The sequence below is a fragment of the Pongo pygmaeus genome, chromosome 10, assembly GCF_028885625.2.
Source record: "Pongo pygmaeus isolate AG05252 chromosome 10, NHGRI_mPonPyg2-v2.0_pri, whole genome shotgun sequence".
Lineage (NCBI taxonomy): Eukaryota > Metazoa > Chordata > Mammalia > Primates > Hominidae > Pongo > Pongo pygmaeus.
The window spans coordinates 11,167,553-11,189,142 of NC_072383.2; the positions used below are offsets into that span (position 1 = coordinate 11,167,553).

General features: G+C 36.9%; 1 pseudogene; it reads left to right on the plus strand.

The window, feature by feature from the left end:
• The first annotated feature begins 17,411 nt into the window (after nucleotides 1–17,411).
• Nucleotides 17,412–20,353, plus strand: LOC129010835 (salivary acidic proline-rich phosphoprotein 1/2-like; annotated as a pseudogene).
• Nucleotides 20,354–21,590: the final 1,237 nt, after the last annotated feature.

Here is a 21,590-nt window from a genome sequence, read left to right on the forward strand (position 1 = left end):
AGGATATTTGCATCTATGTTTATGAGGAATATTGACATTTAATTTTCATTTCTCATATTGTGCCTATGAGAATTTGATATCAAGATTTAGCTAACCTCATATCATTTGTTTAGAAATATTTCTTTTCTCTTTTTCATTTTTGCTGCCTATTATTGTTACATATAACACATATAGAACATTTCATGAAGGCTAAATGCTATAAAGTGCACACTAATTTAAACACCTCCCATGGCAAGAAAGAGAATTTTGTAAACCCCGTAACACCTTATTTGCTCCTTTCTAATCATAACGCCTATCTTCATTCCAGAAGTAACAACTATCTGCAATTCAAATCATGTTATTGTTTAACTTTGTATATTTTAATTTGAATATGTATCCCTAAGCACTAGCTTGGTTTTGCCTGGTTTTGGATTGCACATGAATGGAATAATACTGTACATAATATTTTTGAATTTAACTATTTTTGATCACTATTGTTTTTAAAATTAATCATGTTGCATATAAGGATAGATCATTTATTCAATTGCTGCATAGTATTAATGGAATGACAATTCAAAATTTATCTAGTCTAGTGGAAAAACAAAGTTGGTTTATTTTGAGTTTGGAGACTATGATGATGATGATACTACGAACATTCTTTAACATGTAACTTATTATTCAGTACATGAGCGTACATTTCTATGATCTTGATCTGGAACCATTCTGTTGCCTATTTCTTCTGGTCTTGTTTTGGCAGTTACGATTTTCTAGATATTTGGCAGTTTCAATTATTTATGTTTTCACATAATTTTGATTATTATATCATCTTATTAAATTTTTAATACCAACAGAATATATCCTTTAAATTCTTCATATTATTTGCTTTTCTTTTCATGATTTATCTTACCAGAAGTTTGCCTATTTTGTTAGTTTATTCAAGTCTGTCTTGGTTGATCTTTTCAGAGGTATTATCTTTCATTAATTTCATCTCTTATATTGTTATTTAATTATTTTTACTTCCGTTGAGTATGTTTGCTGTTGTATTCCTGGTATATGTTTTCCTCTTAGAATTTTTAAGCATTTCTCACAAGATTTTACTATATTTTATTATACTTAATTTTAAATATTTTCTAAATTTATTGTGATTTTTCTTCCACCAGACTATTTTTAAAATATATGTTCAAGTTTCCATTTACATAAAATTTTCTCTGCTAAAATTTATGTTATGCATATATGGTCAATTTTGATAAATGTTTTGTGTTTGCTGAAAATAATGTGTATCCTGTAGCTTTGGGGTGCAATGTTTCACACATCCACTAGATCTATTTGTAATCATATTATTTAAATCCTATTTACCTTTTCTGAGTTTTGTCTTCTTATTCTATTATTTCTTGAGATTTAATGTTAAACTATCCTGCTATGAGTATAGGTTTATCTATGTCTTTTAGAAGTCCTGTCAACTTTTACTTTACATATTTTGATGCCATGCTGATGAGTGCATAGAGCATTAGAATTGTAGTATCTTCATGGCAAATGTAACCGCTACTCACATGAGGTGACATTATCTATTCTAATGTCTTTTTCCTTAAAATCTATTTAGCCTCACACCTGAAATCCCAGCACTTTGGGAGGCCGAGGCGGGCGGATCATGAGGTCAGGAGATCGAGACCAGCCTGGCTAACACATGGTGAAACTCCGTCTCTACTAAAAATACAAAAAATTAGCCAGGCATCGTGGCGGGCACCCGTAGTCCCAACTACTCGGGAGGCAGAGGCAGGAGAATGGCAGGAACCCGGGAGGTGGAGCTTGCAGTGAGCCAAGATCGCGCCACTGTACTCCAGTGTGGGCGACAAAGCGAGAGTCTGTCTCAAAAAAAAAAAAAAAAAAGTCTATTTAGTACATATTAAAATGATTACATTAGCTTATTTTTGTTAGTGTTTTATGGTGTGATTTTTCTAAATTTTACTTTTAACTTCTCTTTGTTATTAGGATTTAGATATATATCTTGTACATAGCATAGAGGTCGTAAAATGGGACCTAGAGCTGCATGCTAACATTTTATTCCTTGTAGGATAAGAAATGTAGTCTTGTAGGAGTCCCCTCTCCCCCTTGAAGTTGTATATTATCATGTAAATTTTTGGTCAATAAAATATTGTGGAAATGACATGTTGCTTCAGAGTGAGAACATTTACTCACCAGTATAAGACTGCAAATTTCTCATCTTCTTGCCTTGACACTCAAACAAGGGTCAATAAAGCATCTATCAGCCTGGATTCTTTTGTGAACACTATGAGCACAGGACACGTAACAGAAATGAAAAACAAAAACAAACAACAAACACTTCTCCTATGTGGAGTCCCTGAGATTTGGGGATCTTGTTAGTACAGCACAGACTAAGCTATCTTGGCTAGTATGAGACTGGCCTCTTGAAATCAGGCGCTGCTAAAACAAAACACCTAACTTATGTGACACTGGCTTAATACTTGATTCATTGGCAGTGAGTGGCAAGAAAAAACATTATTGTTTACTGTAAAACAAGATAGGGAGTGGCAAAACATTCGATAGCAGTCACCTGTGGTTACGTGGGAGGTAGATCACATATTTGAAAGTTTTGTAACTCTAGAAAAAAAATATAATTGAATATACTAATGGTTCATTTGGCAATTAAAAAATTTGAGTTTAGAAAATAATTGCCTACTATCTAGCTAAATAGAAAACAGAGGGAGATGCTCTAGAAGAAAATGATATTTATGTGGGAGAATATTGCAACGAGAATACATGTGCCATAGTAAATTATGTGTGTTCAGGGACATTAAAAAAGACAAGGATTTCTAAAAGAGGAAGATTACATAATTGTTTTGAGATAATTAACCTTGGATCCAAGGATCAAGAACAATGGTGACACCTGTCTAAGATTAGACAAGGAGCTTCTGAGCAGATGTCCTTGCAGAAGTATCTTTTTGTGTAGGGTTGCAGTGGCCTTTGTGCAATGTTGTTGTTTTGTAGAGTCTTTTCTGATAGCTCTTCTTATAAGTCGTATTTACATTAAGAACTCTCCCCTCATGGCCTTCTCCAGCTCCATTTGTCAGAGTTTTAACACAAATGACTTCATTTTGATTCTGACAATTTTATACTACTTTGCAAGCAGGAAAAAAATATATCAGAAGGAAGAGTCTAGAAACTTGAAATTTTGCAGAGCTGGAACAGGCAACTGCTTCTCAACACTGAATAGTATTTGAGTTTCTAAGCCTGGTTAAAACAGCCTTGGCTGGGCACAGTGGCTCACGCCTGTAATCCCAGCACTTTGGGAGGCTGAGGCAGGTGGATCACAAGGTCAGGAGATCAAGACCATCCTGGCTAACACGGTGAAACCCCATCTCTACTAAAAATACAAAAAATTAGCCTGGTGTGGTGGCGGGCACCTGTAGTCCCAGCTGCTTGGGAGGCTGAGGCAGGAGAATGGTGTGAACCCGGGAGGCAGAGCTTGCAGTGAGCCAAGATCATGCCACTGCACTGCAGCCTGGGCGACAGAGCGAGACTCCGTCTCAAAAAACAAAAAACAAATAAACAAAAAAACTCAGCCTCAAGACTAGGATTATCTCAAGGGTATGGTTGTTACATCTATGTTAAAAATTCTGACTGGATTGTATTTACAGAAAAAGGTTCAACTGACAGTTACTGTTCTTTCAGTTTGACAAGGTAATATCAAGGCAGAGTGATTAAATATCTGGTTTCCCAAATGACGCTTTACAATGCTCAAAGTATCTGATATTAAATCCAGAGGGAAAAGCAGAGGGGTGAAAAAGCAACAAAATACAGCAAATATAAGAAGCAGCAGACTAGACAAAAACTGTGACTTGTTTGTTTGTATGTAAAGCTGACTGGAATTAAGTAGACTAAAAAATTGAGTTTCTTAAAAAATTGTGCTTCTGAAAGAAATGCCAACCCAAACTAGGTCACACGTGTCAAAGTATATTAAAATGGAGGCCAGGTCTGAAGAATCCCTAGGCAGACAAAGCCAGTTAGGTCTCATATGACCTTAAAACTGATTGATTTACAAAAGTAAGCAAAAATTAACTTGAGCTATTTTTTATAAATGCCTATAGTAAAGAAAAACAGAACTTAAACTCAACCAATCAAAGACGGCCAACAGGATAGCCAAACATTTGATTGGTTAGCTGTAAAGGTACCTTATTTCATCTGTCCTGTCTTTGCTTTTCTTCTGTGTCTGTCCTATAAAAGCGTCCCCATTGCATTCCCTCAGTAGAGCTCTGGTGTGCTCTACTCCACCTCAGTTTGGAGCTTTCCAATTTATGAGCCATCATTTGCAAATAAACTTTTAAAAAACTTTAGTGTGCCTTAGTTGACCTTATTAACACATGTTGATCTAAAACCCTGTATTAGTCTGTTCTCATGTTTCTAATAAAGACATACACAAGACTACGTAATTTATAAAGGAAAGAGGTTTAATGAACTCACAGTTCTACGTGGCTGAGGAGGCCTCACAATCATGGCGGAAGACAAAGAAAGAGGAAAGGGACATCTTACGTGGCAGCAGACAAGAGAGAGTTTGCAAGGCAACTCCCCTTTATAAAACCATCAGATCTCATGAGACTTACTTATTCATCACAAGAACAGCATGGGAAAGACTCGTCCACATGATTCAATTGCCTCCCGCTGGGTCCCTCCCCATGGCACATGGGAATTATGGGAGCCACAATTCAAGATGAGATTTGGATGGGGACACAAACAAACCATATCAAACCCTATTCCAGAGATATAGTTTAACATATTATGAAGACAAATGGGAGCTCACAGTCAATATGAGACTCTCTAGAAGATTACACTTTTTTTCCTAGTTCTAAAATTACATCTTTTTTAATGAGACTTATATTCTTTCCCCAACTCAGAACATTTCCCTGTCCTTAAGGGAGACTTGCCACAGATAGAGAACCATACAAAATAACAGTAACAACCACATAAACTGTCATGTTAGCTATGAAAAGAGTTAGTGGAAGGAATGGGCTCTCACCAAGACAGTGAAAAATAGAGGTAGGTGGTAAACAAATATGCAAAAGGACCATTCAGAAACCCAAGCAAACTGTCATTATCCCCATTTTACCGGTGCTATAAAGACCTGAAAAGAAGTGCCACAGAAATGGATTAGTGTTATCATCAACAAATATATTTGAGCCGGGCACCGTGGCTCACATCTATAATTCCAGCATTTTGGGAGGCCAAAATGGGAGGAGATCTTGAGCCCAGGAGTTTGAGACCAACCTGAACAACATAGAGAGACCACCTCTCTACAAAATAAGATAAGATAAAATAATAAAATAAAATAAAATAAAATAAAATAGCTGGGCATGGTGGTGCACACCTGTAGTCCCACCTACTTAGAAGGCTGAGGTGGAAGGATTGCTTGAGCCCAGAAGGCCCAGGCTGCAGTGAGCCATGCTTATGCCACTGCCCATCAGCCTGGGTGACAGAGTGAGACTCATATATATGTATACATTTAAATATATGTATACATCGGTGAGACTCATATATACAGATATGTATATATTTGTACATATGAGATAAGCTGGTGAGAATGAGGTCATTGAAGCAGATATCCCATTCCTTGCCAATTAAGTCAGTGATGAATTCCATAGTTAATACCACATGAAAATGTCCTCCTCTATACCTGGATTCTCTTCAGAGAGAAAAATTCCTAATTTTATAATAATTTCTTATTTTCAACTAAGGGATTAATATAATAATTAAAGGATTAATATTTAATATTTATTGTTTCAGTACTTCTTTCTTGCTATGTCCATTAATTCCATTGCTCATTGTTAATTTGTTGTTAATTGCATTAAAATCAGTTCTTCTGTAGGATCAGGTCATATTGATCTTTATGAAATCAGAGCAATCATTATTCAAATGTTTCACCTGGCAATTTTCATACTAACAAATATTTTATTTGTTTCATAAGAGCCACAGGTGATAGCTTTCCATATTCAAAAGAATACCCAATGAAGTCTAGTGTTCTCAGATGCAGTTATGGACAGTTTTCCTTTCACTGTTTTCACTTTTTGCTTCACCCTAAACTGCAATTTATGAACACATTACAGTCCCCAATTAGGAGACAGGACATTGAAGAATGGCATTAGCAGGAGATTTCTGAATTCAGTAGCAGGAATGAACTCAAAACCAGCAGTACTGAGTCAGTTCTTGTTCTCTTGAGACTGAATTCGTGTTCATGGAAATGTTTCCGCAAGACTGAGTGGTTACAGTGTCAGAAGGCTTCTCAGGTTTTGCCTCTTCACACATGTCCACTTCCCCTTTGACCTTCTGCCATGTCAAGATACAGCAGGAAAGCCCTCACCAGAAGCTGAGCAGATGTCAGTGTCATGCTTTTTGAGCTTCCCAGCTTGCAGAAACATTAGGTCTTTATAGACTGTCCAGCTTCAATACTACGCAGCCTTAAAAAGGAACAAGATCATGTCCTTTGCAGGGACATGGATGAAGCTGGAAGCCATTATCCTCAGTGAACTAATGCAGGAACAGAAAACCAAACACTGCATATTCTTGCTTATAATTGGGAGGTGAACAGTGAGATCACATGGACACAGGGAGGGGAACAACACCTACCAGGCATATTGGGGCAGGGCGGGGGTGGGAGAGCGTTAGAGAAAAGAGTTGATGCATGCTGGGCTTAATATCTAGGTGATAGGTTGATAGGTGCAGCAAACCACCATGGCACACATTAACCTATGTAACAAACCTGCGCATCCTGCACATGTACCCCAGAACTTAATAAATAAATAAATAAATAATACATTTTTAAAAGATCCACATGATCAAAAATGCAAAAAAAATTAAATTATCTAACTTCAGGTATTCTTTTATAGCAACATAAAATGGACTAACACAAAACTCTGTGGTGAAATCTCCAATTATTTGTAAGATGAAGTCGTAGAAGTGGGTGAAGTCCAAAAAGCAGGTTATAATCTATATAAATATTTAAGACTTTTATTAATATTGACAAAGGCACCTACAAAATGCATACACCAATATAAGCTCTCACTAGCATTAAACGAGACTGCTCCTAACTTTGCACACATTATAATTCTATGTAACAATTTACAAAAGCAAAATGTGGCCAATTTGAAATGCAGAATAGAGCACTTGTTATTCATTTTACCATAGTACTATACTAAACTTACGTTTTTGTTTAAATGTGAGGCTGAATTTTTTATATATGATAATCTGGTTTTTAAAATTATTTCCATCTTTTTTATAAAATAGTAAAAGTATTAAATTTTTTTCTACTGTTCATATTGCAAATAGATTTTAAAGTTTTTAGTCTATTGCTTACGTTTTTATATTATTTTCTTGAGGCATTCAGAAATTCTTCCAGTCATGCTATTAAATGCATTCATTTTAAATGTACTCTGCCTTTAATATCATGTTTAAACATGTCTTCCCAACTTTCAATATTACAAAACAATTCTTGGTATTTTCTCTGTTTGATTATGTTTACTTTTTCAATTCTGTATTTAATCCTCTTATTTACTTTGGAAGAAGAAGTGTGTTACACATTTGTCTTATTTCAAATTGCAATATTGTTGTTACAATACTAATTATTGCAGGGTTAATTTTTCTTCACATATTTAAGATGGAAAAATCTATCTCACATATATTTGTAAACAAAAAAAGATATTTATAAACTCTATAATTTTTTTGTTGCACTGGAGTTTCCTCATTCTTTCATGATGTTATGCTCTGCCACTCTTTAAAGAGAAGAGTTGGAGGACATGAAAGGTGAGAGGATAGACATGTAACTAATTATTTGTTGGACACCTAACTTAGGATGGACAGATTATATTATTTTTATCAGCAAATGTGAACTCATCAGTCTTTTCCTTAATGACATGTGCTTCCTCAAATTAAAGGCAGTAGAGTCTTATTTTGATTTTCTTGTAAAAGTTTTAAAGAATTGTTTTCAAATCTAAAGTGATAGTACATCTAATGTAGTTTTTCTGTTTGTTGTGAGTTAGAAATACAATTTTGTCCCAATATTAAATGACAGAGGTCTCAATATCATTAGTTGAACAGTCTACGTTTTTTTGTTGTTGATTTCTAATGCCAAATCTATCACGTACGGAAGTTCCTATGTGATAAGAATAAACAACCTGGTCTCACCAGACCTGTCTTTAGTTTGATCTGCTGATCTATTATTTATTATATACATTTTATTTCTGTGTCACAACCTTCATTGTTTTGATTTTTTTAATAATTTTTTTGAGACACAGTCTTGCTCTGTCTCAAAAAATATTAAAAAAATTTCTTTTTAATCTTTTTTTTTTTTTTTCCCGTCAGAGTCTTGCTCTGTAGCCCAGGCTGGAGTGGCTCAATTAAGGCTCACTTCAGCCTTGACCTCCTGGGCTCAAACAATCCTCCTGTTCATTCTCTGATGTATCTAGGACTACAGTTGCCACTATACCCAGCTACTTTTTTGATGCTTTTAGAGACAAGGTCTCACCGTGTTGCTCAAGTGGGTCTTGAATGTCTTAACTCAAGTGATCTTCCCATCTCAGCCTCCCAACATGCTGGGATTACAAGTATAAGCCACTAAATAAATAATTTAAATAAATCTTGCTATCTACTGGATACCCCTACCTTAATTTTCTTTTTCAAGAATTGTCTGAATTATTTTTGAATACTTAATTCATGTGTAATTTAGGACTATTATGTCAACTTGAAAATAAATTTCTTTAAGATTCTGGTTAGAATTATACTGAATATATGAATTAATTTGAGCATAATCAGCATCTTTGAAAATTAATTTTTGCATATCTATATAGTTCAAATCCTTCACTAAAGTATTATAGTTATGTAATTTCACAATATATAACATCATGAAACACTTTTGTGAGACTTAGTCATAATCAAAATATAGTTCTTATTTGTAATAAGAAAGGGAATTTTTTTAATTCCACATTTTAATGGACCAGTGCTGGTGAATAGGTGTAATTTTAGCCCATATATATTGATGTTGTACTCAGCAAGCTTGTCAAATTTGTGTTATTTCAAAAGTTTTCCTGTTGATTTTTAAATTTTCTAGGTGGAATTACTACTATCAGCATATAATTTCTTTAAATTTCCATCCAAATTCCTATGTAACAATATTTTTGTCAAAGTGTATTAGTTAAATTACCTAACAAAATTGTCAATAAACAAGTATCTTTGTCTTAATCTTGATTAAATGAAAAGTTCTATGTTACACTAATAACTATGCTTCTGTATTTGTTTAGTAGACATACAAGTTATTAAATGTTGCTTCTATTTAAACTTGGTTTGGGTATTTATCTTGATTAGGAGTTAAATTAGATCAAACATTTTTGCAACATCTGTTGAGATAATTTTATGTAAATTAAAATTATTTACTTTCTAGTTTTAAATTATCTTCAAATTCTTAGAATGAATCTTTTCATTTGTAATATATTTTAAGTATATATTATGAGACTTATTTACTTTTACACTTTTTTTTAGCAGTTTTGCACCTGTATCTGATTGCCTATCTTCTCATTATTTGCTGTCCTGTACTGTTTTTACTCATTTTGAGGGTAATTTTTTAACTTCTTAAAATAAATGAGAATAAAACATTTAGGTTCACTGAATTAGTTTGGAGAAGGTAAAAATTATGACATTTTTAAACTCAGTAAAACTTTTTTATAAATCCATCTGAATTTGATATCTTGTGTATATTTTGATAGTCCATTCAAAATCTTTGAAATTGTTGATTTATTAAAGTTTTTTACTACTAATATAAATTTTTGTTGACCTTTGCTTGTTAAAAACTTGGCAATTTCAACTGAGTTTTTAAATTTTGGAATAAAATTATTAAGAACATTGATTATATAAAGCTCTGCTATGTAGTATTTTCTACATTTCATCAATTTTTCTGCTTCTCATATTTCTTGATCAGTACCATCAGACTTTTGAATTTCCTAATCTTTAAAAGATTTTGCTTGTGCTACCATTGTCTTATATTTTGATTTTCTATTTATTTATTCATTCATTTATATATTTACTATTTTTATTTTGGTTGACATCCAAAAGCATAATTACTGCCCTTCAGACAAATTCTAACTTTTCCTTTTGCTGAGTCTATGACTTGGGAAATTTACTTAACCTTTCTATCCCTTGGTTTTTTGTTTGTTTAGTTTTTGAGACAAGGTCTCACGCTGTCACCTGGGGCTGGAGTGCAGTGGTGGGATCTTGGCTCACTGTAGTTTTGACCTCACAGGCTCAAGTGATCCTTCCACCTCAGCCTCCCTAGTAGCTGGTACTACAAATGTGCACCACCATACCCGGCTAATTTTTGTATTGTTTGTAGAGGGCGGTGGGGTCTCACCATATTGCCCAGGTTTGTCTCGAACTCCTGAACTCAAGCATCCACCTGTCTTGACCTCCCAATGTTCTGGGATTACAGGCAGGTGCCACAGCACCCTGTCATGCCTCTGATTCTTTATCAACCAAAGGGAATGAGACTGTTTTTAGGAATAAATATAAAATAAATAGCACACCTAAACTTAGAACAGTACCATGTACTAAGTAAGCGCAAGGTACATATTAGCTCCTTCTTAAATTCTTCACCCTTCTTTGAATTTTTCTGTTGTTCATTTTTCTTAACTGAAGGTGAATATGTGCCTCATTCATCTGGAAAGCTTTTTTATAAAACATGTACTAATGGATATGAATTCTTAGCTTTACCTGGTTTTTTCATTTTGATTGTGAAAAGCTTTTTCATTGCTGAGTTCTAAACATTTATCTTTTGTGTAGAAATGTTTATCTTTTTCTTAGTTATAGAGAATAGTTTAAATTTCAAACTTTTTTGATTGATTTAACATTTTACTACTTTACATTCTACGTAATATTCTGTGGAATCTGTTCTTTGTTACAGTGTACCTGGTTTAGGTGTGTAAATGTTTCATGTATATTTGAATGTTTGTGTCCAGATTTCTGTCAAGTAAAGATTTCTACATAAAAGTATTGAATTAATTTTTGCTAATTGCTTTCTTAAAATATTCCATATCATTCTTTCTTCTGCTTGATATGGCAGTTTATTAAGTGTGTCTTACATTCTTATTATTTGTGGATTCTTCAGTTTCTGTTTGTGAGGCTTTTGCTTTATCTATTTATCTAATGCATTGTTAGGTGTGTCCAAATTCATAATTATTGCATCTTTTCCATGAATTTTTTTTTCTTTTTTTTTTTTTTTTGAGATGGGGTTTCGCTCTTGTTGCCCAGGCTGGAGTGCAATGGTGTGATCTTGGCTCAGTGCCACCTCCGCCTCCCGGGTTCAAGTAATTCTCCTGCCTCAGTCTGCTGAGTAGCTGGGATTACAGGCACACACCACCATGCCCAGCTAATATTTTGTATTTTTAGTAGAGATGGGGGTTTCACCACATTGGCCAGGCTGGTCTTGAACCCCTGACCTCAGGTGATCTGCCCGCCTTGGCCTCCCAAAGTGTGGGGATTACAGGCGTGAGCCAACATGCCCAGCCTTCAGTGAATTGTTTTATTCTTACTACTCTGTAATCACCTGTCTTTAACTGTTACTGCTGTTTACTTTAAACGTTATGTGATTATTAGTTATAATTCAGTTAAATATGACAAATATAAACAAGCAGTTGAATATATGCACGTGGAAGAGCATGTATCTTTCACATAACTAAAAAACACATAGGAAAGTTTTTGTGGCACAAATTGTCCAAGGGAATAGTGTGATTCTATCACTAACAAATGGTAGGATAATAGATATTAGGCATAACTAGCAGTCACTGTGCTCATTAGTTAGTGGTAGATTCTATCCATTTATTTTCTGTCCCTGTGGTTTTCTGCTTTAGGTATGCTTCTTGAAAGCAGAACAAAGTCGTGTTTTGTTTTCTTATTTATTCTCTGTCTTTTGATAGATCAAGTAAATTTATTTAAATTCATGAAAATTTCTGATAACATTGAACTTGCTTTTACTGTCTTATTAAAAATTTTGCTAGTTATCACTCTCTTTTCTCTCTTTTTTTGCTTTGAGATTAAAGTGATAAGTTCCTTTTATTCATTTCTCCATCTGTTCTTTTTTTTTTTTTTGAGACGGAGTCTCTCTCTGTTGCCCAGGCTGGAGTGCAGTGGCGCGATCTCGGCTCACTGCAAGCTCCGCCTCCCGGGTTCACTCCATTCTCCTGCCTCAGCCTCCCGAGTAGCTGGGACTACAGGCACCCGCCACCACGCCCGGCTAATTTTTTGTATTTTTAATAGAGACGGGGTTTCGCCGTGTTAGCCAGGATGGTCTCCATCTCCTGACCTCGTGATCCACCCACCTCGGGCTCCCGAAGTGCTGGGATTACAGGCGTGAGACACTGAGCCCAGCCTCATTTCTCCATCTTTTCAAAGTTTCTATTTTTATATAACAAATCATTCCCCAAATTACAGGCTTAAAACAGCAGTTTATTATTTTTTTCCTCATGATTCTGTGAATTGCCTGGGCTTATTGGATAGTCTCTCATTGTGGTATTTCACGTAGTAGCCATCAGATGAGGGATGGGACCACAGTCATCTGAAGGCTCAAATGGGATGAACATCTACAATGGTCCAACTCAATGGCTGACATAGGGAGGATTCCCTCTTTTTCTACTGATTGGAACAGTTTCAGAAGGAATGGTACCAGCTCCTCCTTGTAACTCTGGTAGAATTCGGCTGTGATTCCGTCTGGTACTGGACTTTTTTTGGTTGGTAGGCTATTAATTATTGCCTCAATTTCAGAGCCTGTTACTGGTCATTTCAGGGATTCAAATTCTTCCTGGTTTAGTCTTGGGAGGGTATATGTGTCGAGGAATGTATCTATTTCTTCTAGATTTTCTAGTTTATTTGCATAGAGGTGTTTATAGTTTTCTCTGATGGTAGTTTGTATTTCTGTGGAATCAGTGGTGATATCCCCTTTATCATTTTTTATTGTGTCTATTTGATTCTTCTCTCTTTTCTTCTTTATTAGTCTTGCTAGTGGTCTATCAATTTTGTTGATGTTTTCAAAAACACCAGCTCCTGGATTCATGGATTTTTTGAAGGGTGTTTTGTGTCTCTATCTCCTTCAATTCTGCTCTGATCTTAGTTGTTTCTTGCCGTCTGCAAGCTTTTGAATGTGTTTGGAGAGCAGTTTCTCATAAAAGCTTGTGGATTCAAGCGTAAAAGTGGCAATCCACTCTGACTCCCCTCTCCACTGCAGAGAGCTTTCTTCTTTCACTTATTAAACTTTTGCTCCAACCTCACCCTTTTGTGTCCACACTCCTTAATTTTCTTGGTCATGAGACCATGAGCTCAGATAACACCTTAGTAATAATATCAATGACCCGGACCTGTTTTGGTAACACCAGCTCTGGGGCCAGGACACAGGGGGACTCTCAGGCAGAAGACTGAAATCTGTGCAAGTGGTATACAGATTTATCCCTTCATACACAAATCTCAGGCCAGTCTCTCTCAGACATCTAAAATTTTACATTCATTGTGATGAGAATCAACATTTTTGGTCCATTTCAAAGGATAGGCTCAAGTTCTGCCAATGCTAATATGACTCGGCACAAAAATGCATGTGACATGTATTAAGAAAGCACATAGAGGATCTACATTGACCGGGTTTTCATAATCACAAAAAACGAATTAATTTGTATGAGTATCTTTATATGAAGGCAAGGAGGAAAACAGGTTACTGGAAGCCTGAGTAAATGTGCTTATGATTTAAAACAAACTTATTCCCTCAGGAAAAATATATTTCTTGCCTCACCTGTTAAAGTCTTAGGAAAGCTTAACCTTGATAATCTCCTAATAACAGAACTTATGTTTCTTTTCTGAACCTCATTCCCTCTCATATTGTAGTAATGAAATGAATAAATGAATAGCAAGGGAGTAGTGGAGCACACTAAACTCCGAGTACTGACTGCCTTCTATTCCACTTACTACCTTTATAAGAACATTGTTATGTACCTAAGTCATGTCATCTATAAAACTAAGGTAATGATAACAATCATATGTTCCTAATATAATGGTTTTGATGATTAAGTGGAATACAGTAAATGTTTAAAAATGTTTTCTATTATAACCAATTTGGCTAGGATAGGTGGAAAGAATGGAAATATGCTAAATTAATTGTGAAATGTATAATATATATTAATAGGTCATCAACATCAAATTAAAAAATATAGATGGTTACCATGATAATGAAACCAAAGGTTTTAGACAAGTCAAAGCAAAGCTGAAGTCTCAGAGACTATTGTGTTTATTTGCTAACTGTATTATCAGACTGCTTAGTTGATACAATGAATACGAAAATGCTTCCAATTCACATAAACTGCCACACAAGCAACTCAATGCAATTCACTCACTCTTGGAGAAGTTTATCCCCTCTGCCAATGTTCATCTTTCCTGGCAAACCATCCTTCAGTATTCCAGGCAAACTAAAGCAAGGTGAAGTTGAAGAAGATCCTACTTTCTATTCCATTCAGAGAGCTTCCGGGTCTTCAAAAAAGATTCAGTCATGTGGGTGTGAAAGAGCTGAGGCATGAAATCTGGACCTTATTCTAAGTCCAGAAGGAAAAACAAGGGGTTTGAAGCACAAAGGTGATATGATCTAATTTCTACTTTTAAATGATCACTCTGATTGTCGTGAGGGAACTGATATGGGATGTACTGGGGGAATAATGTTACCAAGACCAGGTAGAGGCTGTTAAAGTCCTGCAGGAGAGAGCATCGTGGGCTGAACAACAACCTTCTAGTAAAGACCATGCAAGTGGACACATTTGAGATGTATTTTGAAGATGGAAGCAATTAGATAAGCTAATGGGTAGTGCCTGGAGGGAGTGAGGATTTTTGAACCACTAGGTAAACACCTGTGAGTAACAGAGAAAAAGTTGGGTTGTGTTATGAGAGATGAGTCCTAAAATTTCATATGTTGAAGACTGACGCTTCAGGACCTCAGAATGTGAACATCCATAGTAGAAGGGAATTGTGGTGTTGAGGGCTGCCACCCACTCTAGGTGCCGAAGCTCCTGCAGCAGTCCTACTTCTACCTGTCACCCACACTCACTCCCAGACAGTGTCCCCTTCAGCTCTTCCATCACCTCTGCTTTTGATTTGGCTGGTGAGAGCATAGCTGGTATTTATGCTTTCCTGATATGCTAGTCTCTTTCACTGATTGTTGACATTGGAGAAGGTCATGGAATGGACCTGAGCTGAGCGACCTTTAGGAGCATTTCCTGTTCTTTTCCTGTACTCTGCTGCCAAGGAGAAATCTGTCTTTCACCAGGCCTGCAGCTTTCTCAGTTACCCACATCATCAGGCAATATCTGCCTGGCACTCCTCTTTGTTCCTTTTCTCTGACCTTCTTTTTTGACATGATGGTTGACCTGAAGTCACCGAGGCAGGACTGCTCATCTCCAGGTCTAATGGAAAACAGTATCTGGTGAAACCAAAGACAATAATCCCAGTAACCCATTGGGAGCTGCTTGGCTTAAGAAACTACCCTGTGCCTAAGATACAACCGATCAAGCCCAGCTAAAACTGATCCACTTTCCACAGGGCTAGAGAAGAATTGCCAATTAAGAATGCATTCCCACTTCAAATATGTCTATATTTATATCAGGGAAAATACCAATCTGCCTGGGTCCCTTATGAGAACATTGTTGTCTGTCGAAAAATCTAATCTATTAGGAAGCCTTCTTGTTTTGTTATCTGCAACTCTTCAGAAGGGCCAGACCAGACCCTCGTATGCCCAGCACAGGATCCGCTCATGCACACCCGTCTAGGGCCTTGTCTTTATGATTTTCTGTCACATGGCCTCTCAGCCATGCCTCCAACCAAGCTATCCTCAAATAAAGACTAGCCATGCACAGAAAGTGAAAAATTACACAAGACCTACTCAAGGTCTGAAATGGAAAGTGCAGCTGGTGATAGTGAATATTTTATTTTATGAATTGATGAACAGGGAATTTCTAGGTATCACAGAGCAATCAGCAGCTGAGAAGAGAGCTACCAATCCAGGACCCTGAAAGGACTTTTTGGAAACTTAATAGTTTATTGTCCAATTGTAGAGACAAAAATGAAAATAAAGGTAGTGAAGTGTATAATACACCATTACTTAGAAGATTAAATAAATGTCATTCCCAAAAGTCATTTGGGGAGAAAAAAACTATATAGGAAGAAAATTACACATATCAACAAATAAATGTAAGAATATCAACAAATAAATGTAAGAATATAAAATATCAACAAATAAATGTAAGAAAGAGAATGAGAAAGAATTAGTATTAGAATATTATAGAAAAAATCCTCTGTGTGAAATAACAGTCTGATGAAACAGGTGACATAAATACTGAGTAAAAAACAGACGACCAATCAAGGCATTTGAGGCTTGGATAGGCATTACAAATCATCAAGTTGAATATATAAGTATGGCCACTTAGTTATTAGTGATGAAGACTACGGTATTTGTTAGAAGAAATAAAGTAGATGATGAATTCTATAGAATATTCTGGAGAAAGTGGAGGTCTTAGCTATATGACATCGTTTGGCTCACTTAGGGAACCATGTATCAGTTTGTTCAGGTCTAGAAATTCCTTGATGGTTTCTGTGTTCAATTTTGCTTTAATAACCCCTAAAGATATTTTTTCAAATACAAATTTTTTAGCTTGCACGTGTTGTGCAGCACCAAGGCTTGCCTAAATCTAGTGAGATCCACAGAGTTTGGAAAGTTCCTGTAGCCTGAGCAGGCTGCGGGGCAGCTTTCTGTCATCTATGTGTGCCCAGCAGTGTGCTGTCCTCACACATCTCATGGATAAGCAGAGAGCATCTCCATTACACGAAAAATTTAGTTGAATATACAAATGTCCATGCACACACATAAAGAGAGATGGAAATAGGCTGTAAAAAGAGTCAGAGATATTGACCATCTTCACTGTTAGCTGTAGGATTGCTGCCTACCCCCGACACACCCACACAAACTCACATACACACAAATGAAAAGCACAGTGGAAAGCAGAATAGCAGTCTTTCCAAACAGATTGAAAAACAAATGACCTCTAAAGTTCAGTCCTGACACTGTGCTGATTGCTTGGACACAGATCCATCAAAACATTTGTCCAAGTCATAGTTGTACCTTTTAGAAATTAGACACAAACAACATCCTACCCAACCCTTCCTGCTGGGCTAGAGTCCCAAAAGAAATGAGGCATACACTTGACCTGAAGTAAGCAAAGCAGAACCCAGTCTCTGAGGTGAGGATGCCCACCCACTAGGGAGCTCAAATGTGCGATTGTCCTGCTTGTCTTTCTTTATAAAGGGAGCTGCCACATTTCTCCCAGCACAAAGTTGAGAGTGACACCAGAGCCTCCTGCAAGATGCTTCTGATTCTGCTGTGAGTGGCCCTGCTGGCCTTCAGCTCAGCTCAGGCTTCAAATGAAGGTAAGACGAATTTGGGGAAGATATTGTGACTCTGATTGGGGTTTATGGGTGAAAGCTATAGACGGGGAAAGTGGAGGGAAGAGAGGAGGATGAGAAAACAGATGGGACTGAAGAGTTCTCATGCCAAGGATCAGAAGACCTCTTGTGCCTTCATTCCTCATCAGGGCCTCATAATTTATTGATTGCACAAATAGAACCCAATAAAGAATTTGTACCGGGGGAGTGAGAGAGTGAGATTTGCATTTATAGAGACATGGGACTGCTGGGAAGGATGTGGAGAATGAAAGACAGATTCAGGGAAGTGCAGCTGTGAAGATCCTGTACTGATCCCAGTAGACAGGGATGATGGTGGCCTCGCTGTACAGTGGATGAGCATCGATGAAGGAGATAAACACATGTCAGAGCTACTGCCGAGGCGGAGAATTGGGTAAACACTTGTCTCTGTCTACATAGAGTTAGAGAATAACCAGAGTGAAACATTGTCATTTTTCTCTCTCCTGAATGTAGTATTTCAATGTGCTGGGAATGGCATGTGTAAGATTGCTTCTAAGTGGCTATGTCTGGTGGCTCCTATTGAGAAAGCTTGCAAACATTAGCAACATATTTAGAGATGAAAGAGTGCAGAAGAATCCCCAAGTATGTCATTGAAATTCTCAGAGCAATTTAACTAAATAAGCACTAAGCCTTGCAGAATCATAAAAGGACAAACACGGGCCCTTCTATGTTGAGTTCTTAGTTGATGCTCAGCGTAGTAACAATCCTGCTACCCCTTACATCTTCTTCCACTTGTAGTAGCATCAGAGAGTGGCTGATGAGATCACAAAGGGGATGCACAGGGTGTGATCAGAGGTCCTTTATCCTCATAGAACACTATGAGCCCTGATTGATACATGAAGTAACTTTTCCCATCATCCTGTACTTCTTTTCTAGATGTCAGCCAGGAGGATGTTCCCCTCGTAATATCAGGTAAATCCCAATAAATTCTCAGTAAACTCCATCTCCATTTTTCCCTGAAAAATTGATCGGTTCTCCAGTGTCTTCTTATCATCATTTTCTTGTCAGGAATTGGCTAATATCAGTGCCCCAGAGATATAAACAGTTTTCTCCCAACCTTGATTCTGGGACCATGAGTAAAGAAATTTGATTTTTCATCACCCTCTTGTGGATTAAAAGGAGTTCTAATCAGGAAGCATTGGGAAGGGGGGAGGTTGGGAGTTGAGAGGCAGGTCAGGGAGAGAGGGGCCGGCCGTGTGGTGAAGACAGAGAAGTATGAAGACAGGAGGGTTTTCCAGCACTGAGCTCAGCTCTTCTTGTTTCAACTCACACAGATGGAGGAGACTCTGAGCAGTTCCTAGATGAGGAGCGTCAGGGACCACCTTTGGGAGGACAGCAATCTCAACCCTCTGCTGGTGATGGGAACCAGGATGATGGCCCTCAGCAGAGACCACCCCAACAAGGAGGCCAGCAGCAACAAGGTCCACCACGTCCTCAAGGAAAGCCACAAGGACCACCCCAACAGGGAGGCCATCAGCAACGTCCTCCCCCACCTCCTCATGGAAGACCCCAGGGACCACCTCCCCAAGGGGGCCGCCCACAAGGACCTCCACAGGGGCAGTCTCCTCAGTAATCTAGGATTCAATGACAGGTACGATTCCAGTTTATTATCCATCAAAGTCTCCAACTGCTACAGTTCTTCAACTTCATTGTGCCAATGATGAAAAGCTGTTAATATTTTTGTGTCCTGGAACACATTTCTCATGAGTTTTGTTCAAATATTCTGGGATAGGGTAGCAAGACCTTGTTTTTAAACAATCTCTTGAAGGCAATTCCGATTTTGAGAATCACTATCTTCAAATTACCTCTCTGAAATAGGGTTGAGAATGAGGACATAGAATCATGTTCTCCCTTTGGCGTTCTGTTTCCTTTCCTCAAACTCAAAGACTCTCATTTATTTAAAGTTTTACCTGAACACTCCTTGTTCAGGAGAGGCTCAGTCCTGCCTCATACTAGTCTTTCAAGTCCAGTATTCCTGCTAAATGGTCCTCGGACTTTCAGCTGTTAAATGGTATCTCATTTTTTTTAAACACATTTAGAGTCACGCATGCTTAAGCTAACAAAAACTAATCTCACTGAACAGAAATGTACCAAGCTACATAGTAATTCATTTTTCCTCCCTTGTACCCTTCCCAAAACTCCTACTGTTTACTCTTCGGAACCTCCTCTTTGAAATATTTATTGCTACATAACTATATATAATCTTCCCACCACTAATACCACACTTTATATTCAGATCTGTGTCTTACTTATTGGAAAAATTTATTTCTTAGCTTTCACATGAGTTCATTTAGATCTCTTCAGTGTTTATTGGTTAGTTTTTTTTTACAATTATATACAATGCTATTTGGTTGTTCCGTAATTTACTTAACCAATCCCTGTCACTGATCATTGAGGCTGCTTTCACACTGTCACTGTTACAGGATATGTTGCAGTGACCATCTTTGTGAAAATAACCCTTAACATATCCAACAGCCACAAAGCATGAACAACCTAACAATAATCGTTTTTCTTCCTCATCTCAGCAACAGTTTAAAGCACATTACGTGCAATGGCATAGAAAGTGTGAACAAAGAAAATGATATTAAGGAGGAGGGGCTGTAGAAGGGATGGAGGGCAAGAGGATGGTTTTGCTTCTGCCTCACTGCAGTAACACCAATGAGGGATTAGACATTTCCTGCCGTGTCAAGTCTTGCCTATAATCTTCCTTGTTTGTCTTTTTCAGGAAGTGAATAAGAAGATAACAGTGTTTCAAATTCCTTGAAACATAATGTGATCATGCTCTAACTACAATATACCAATAAAATAATCAGCTTGCAATTTCTGATTGTGGTGTCTTCTTCTGAGTGTTTGGGACTCTGGAATCTGAGACCCATTTGCATATTGTACGAACATCCAGGACCCCTTCTCCTTGATGTTTCCAGCAAGCTTCTCTCCTCCTTATCCTTATTAAGTCATCTGTCGGGGGAAGGAGTTCCGCTGTTTCTTTCCTTCTCTGTCTTCTGTAGCTCTAATTTAAATTGCACAATTATTTTCGGGTCATTTCCTGATATTGCAGTCAGCTTATGAATGTAAGCAAAACAGTACCAATGAAAGAAAGTCCCAGAAGCTGAGAGAAATTTTAACAAGTTTGAGAAAGTAACTTATTTTGTTTTCTAGGGAAATGAGTATGGTTCTATGCCTGTATTCCCTAGAAGCCACTAGACCTATTTTCCCCTATTTTATCACTGATCAGTTCTGTCCCTGCCTATGATTCTCACCATTCTTAAGAAAACCTGAATGGATTTAATCAAGGAGGCAGCATGATTTGAATGGGCAAAGGATTTGGAGTCTCTCAGATTTTAGTTTAAGACCTCTTTCTTGCTAGCTCTGGACTCTTAGGCAGCTACTTACAAGTCTCAGAGCCTCAATTTCCTCTTCTAAAATGAGAATAATAAAAATAGCTCCCCTAATGGATGAAGACTAAGCAGATCACATACATAAAAAACTAATGGAGATTGTCATGTCTGCTCCCCAATAATGATTTTAAGAAGATCAGACATGAAATTGTGAGGAATTAAATGCTCCAAGTTACCAATTTTAAGATTTCTTTGTGAAAAAATCTAAGTACAATAGTCTCTGACATTGTTTTTTTCTAAGCTTTCAAACAAAATAGGATCACTTTGTCTACTCATATATTTTTTAGCATTTTCTTTTTACCAGGCTATTTGTAAAAGTCCAAGTAGTTCTCTTCATTGAAAAATAGTTAGTACCTGCTTGTATGTTGTCTATATTGGTAGATATTTAAAGTGGAAATTTGATTATGACAATTAGAAATGCTGGCTTTTGAAATCTAACAACTTAGGAATGTGTTAGTGAATATAGTGAAATGTTGCTCATATAATATCAATCTTTAAATATTAAAGTGTGGAAAGAAAAAAAATTTCAACCAGATATTTACGTCCAGCAAAAGTACTCACCAATAATAAAAGGAAAATCCAAGCATTCTTGGAAGACAGAAAAGAAAAAAAATTCTAAGAGAATTTCTTTCCAACAAACCTATCCCATAAAATGGCTCTGTG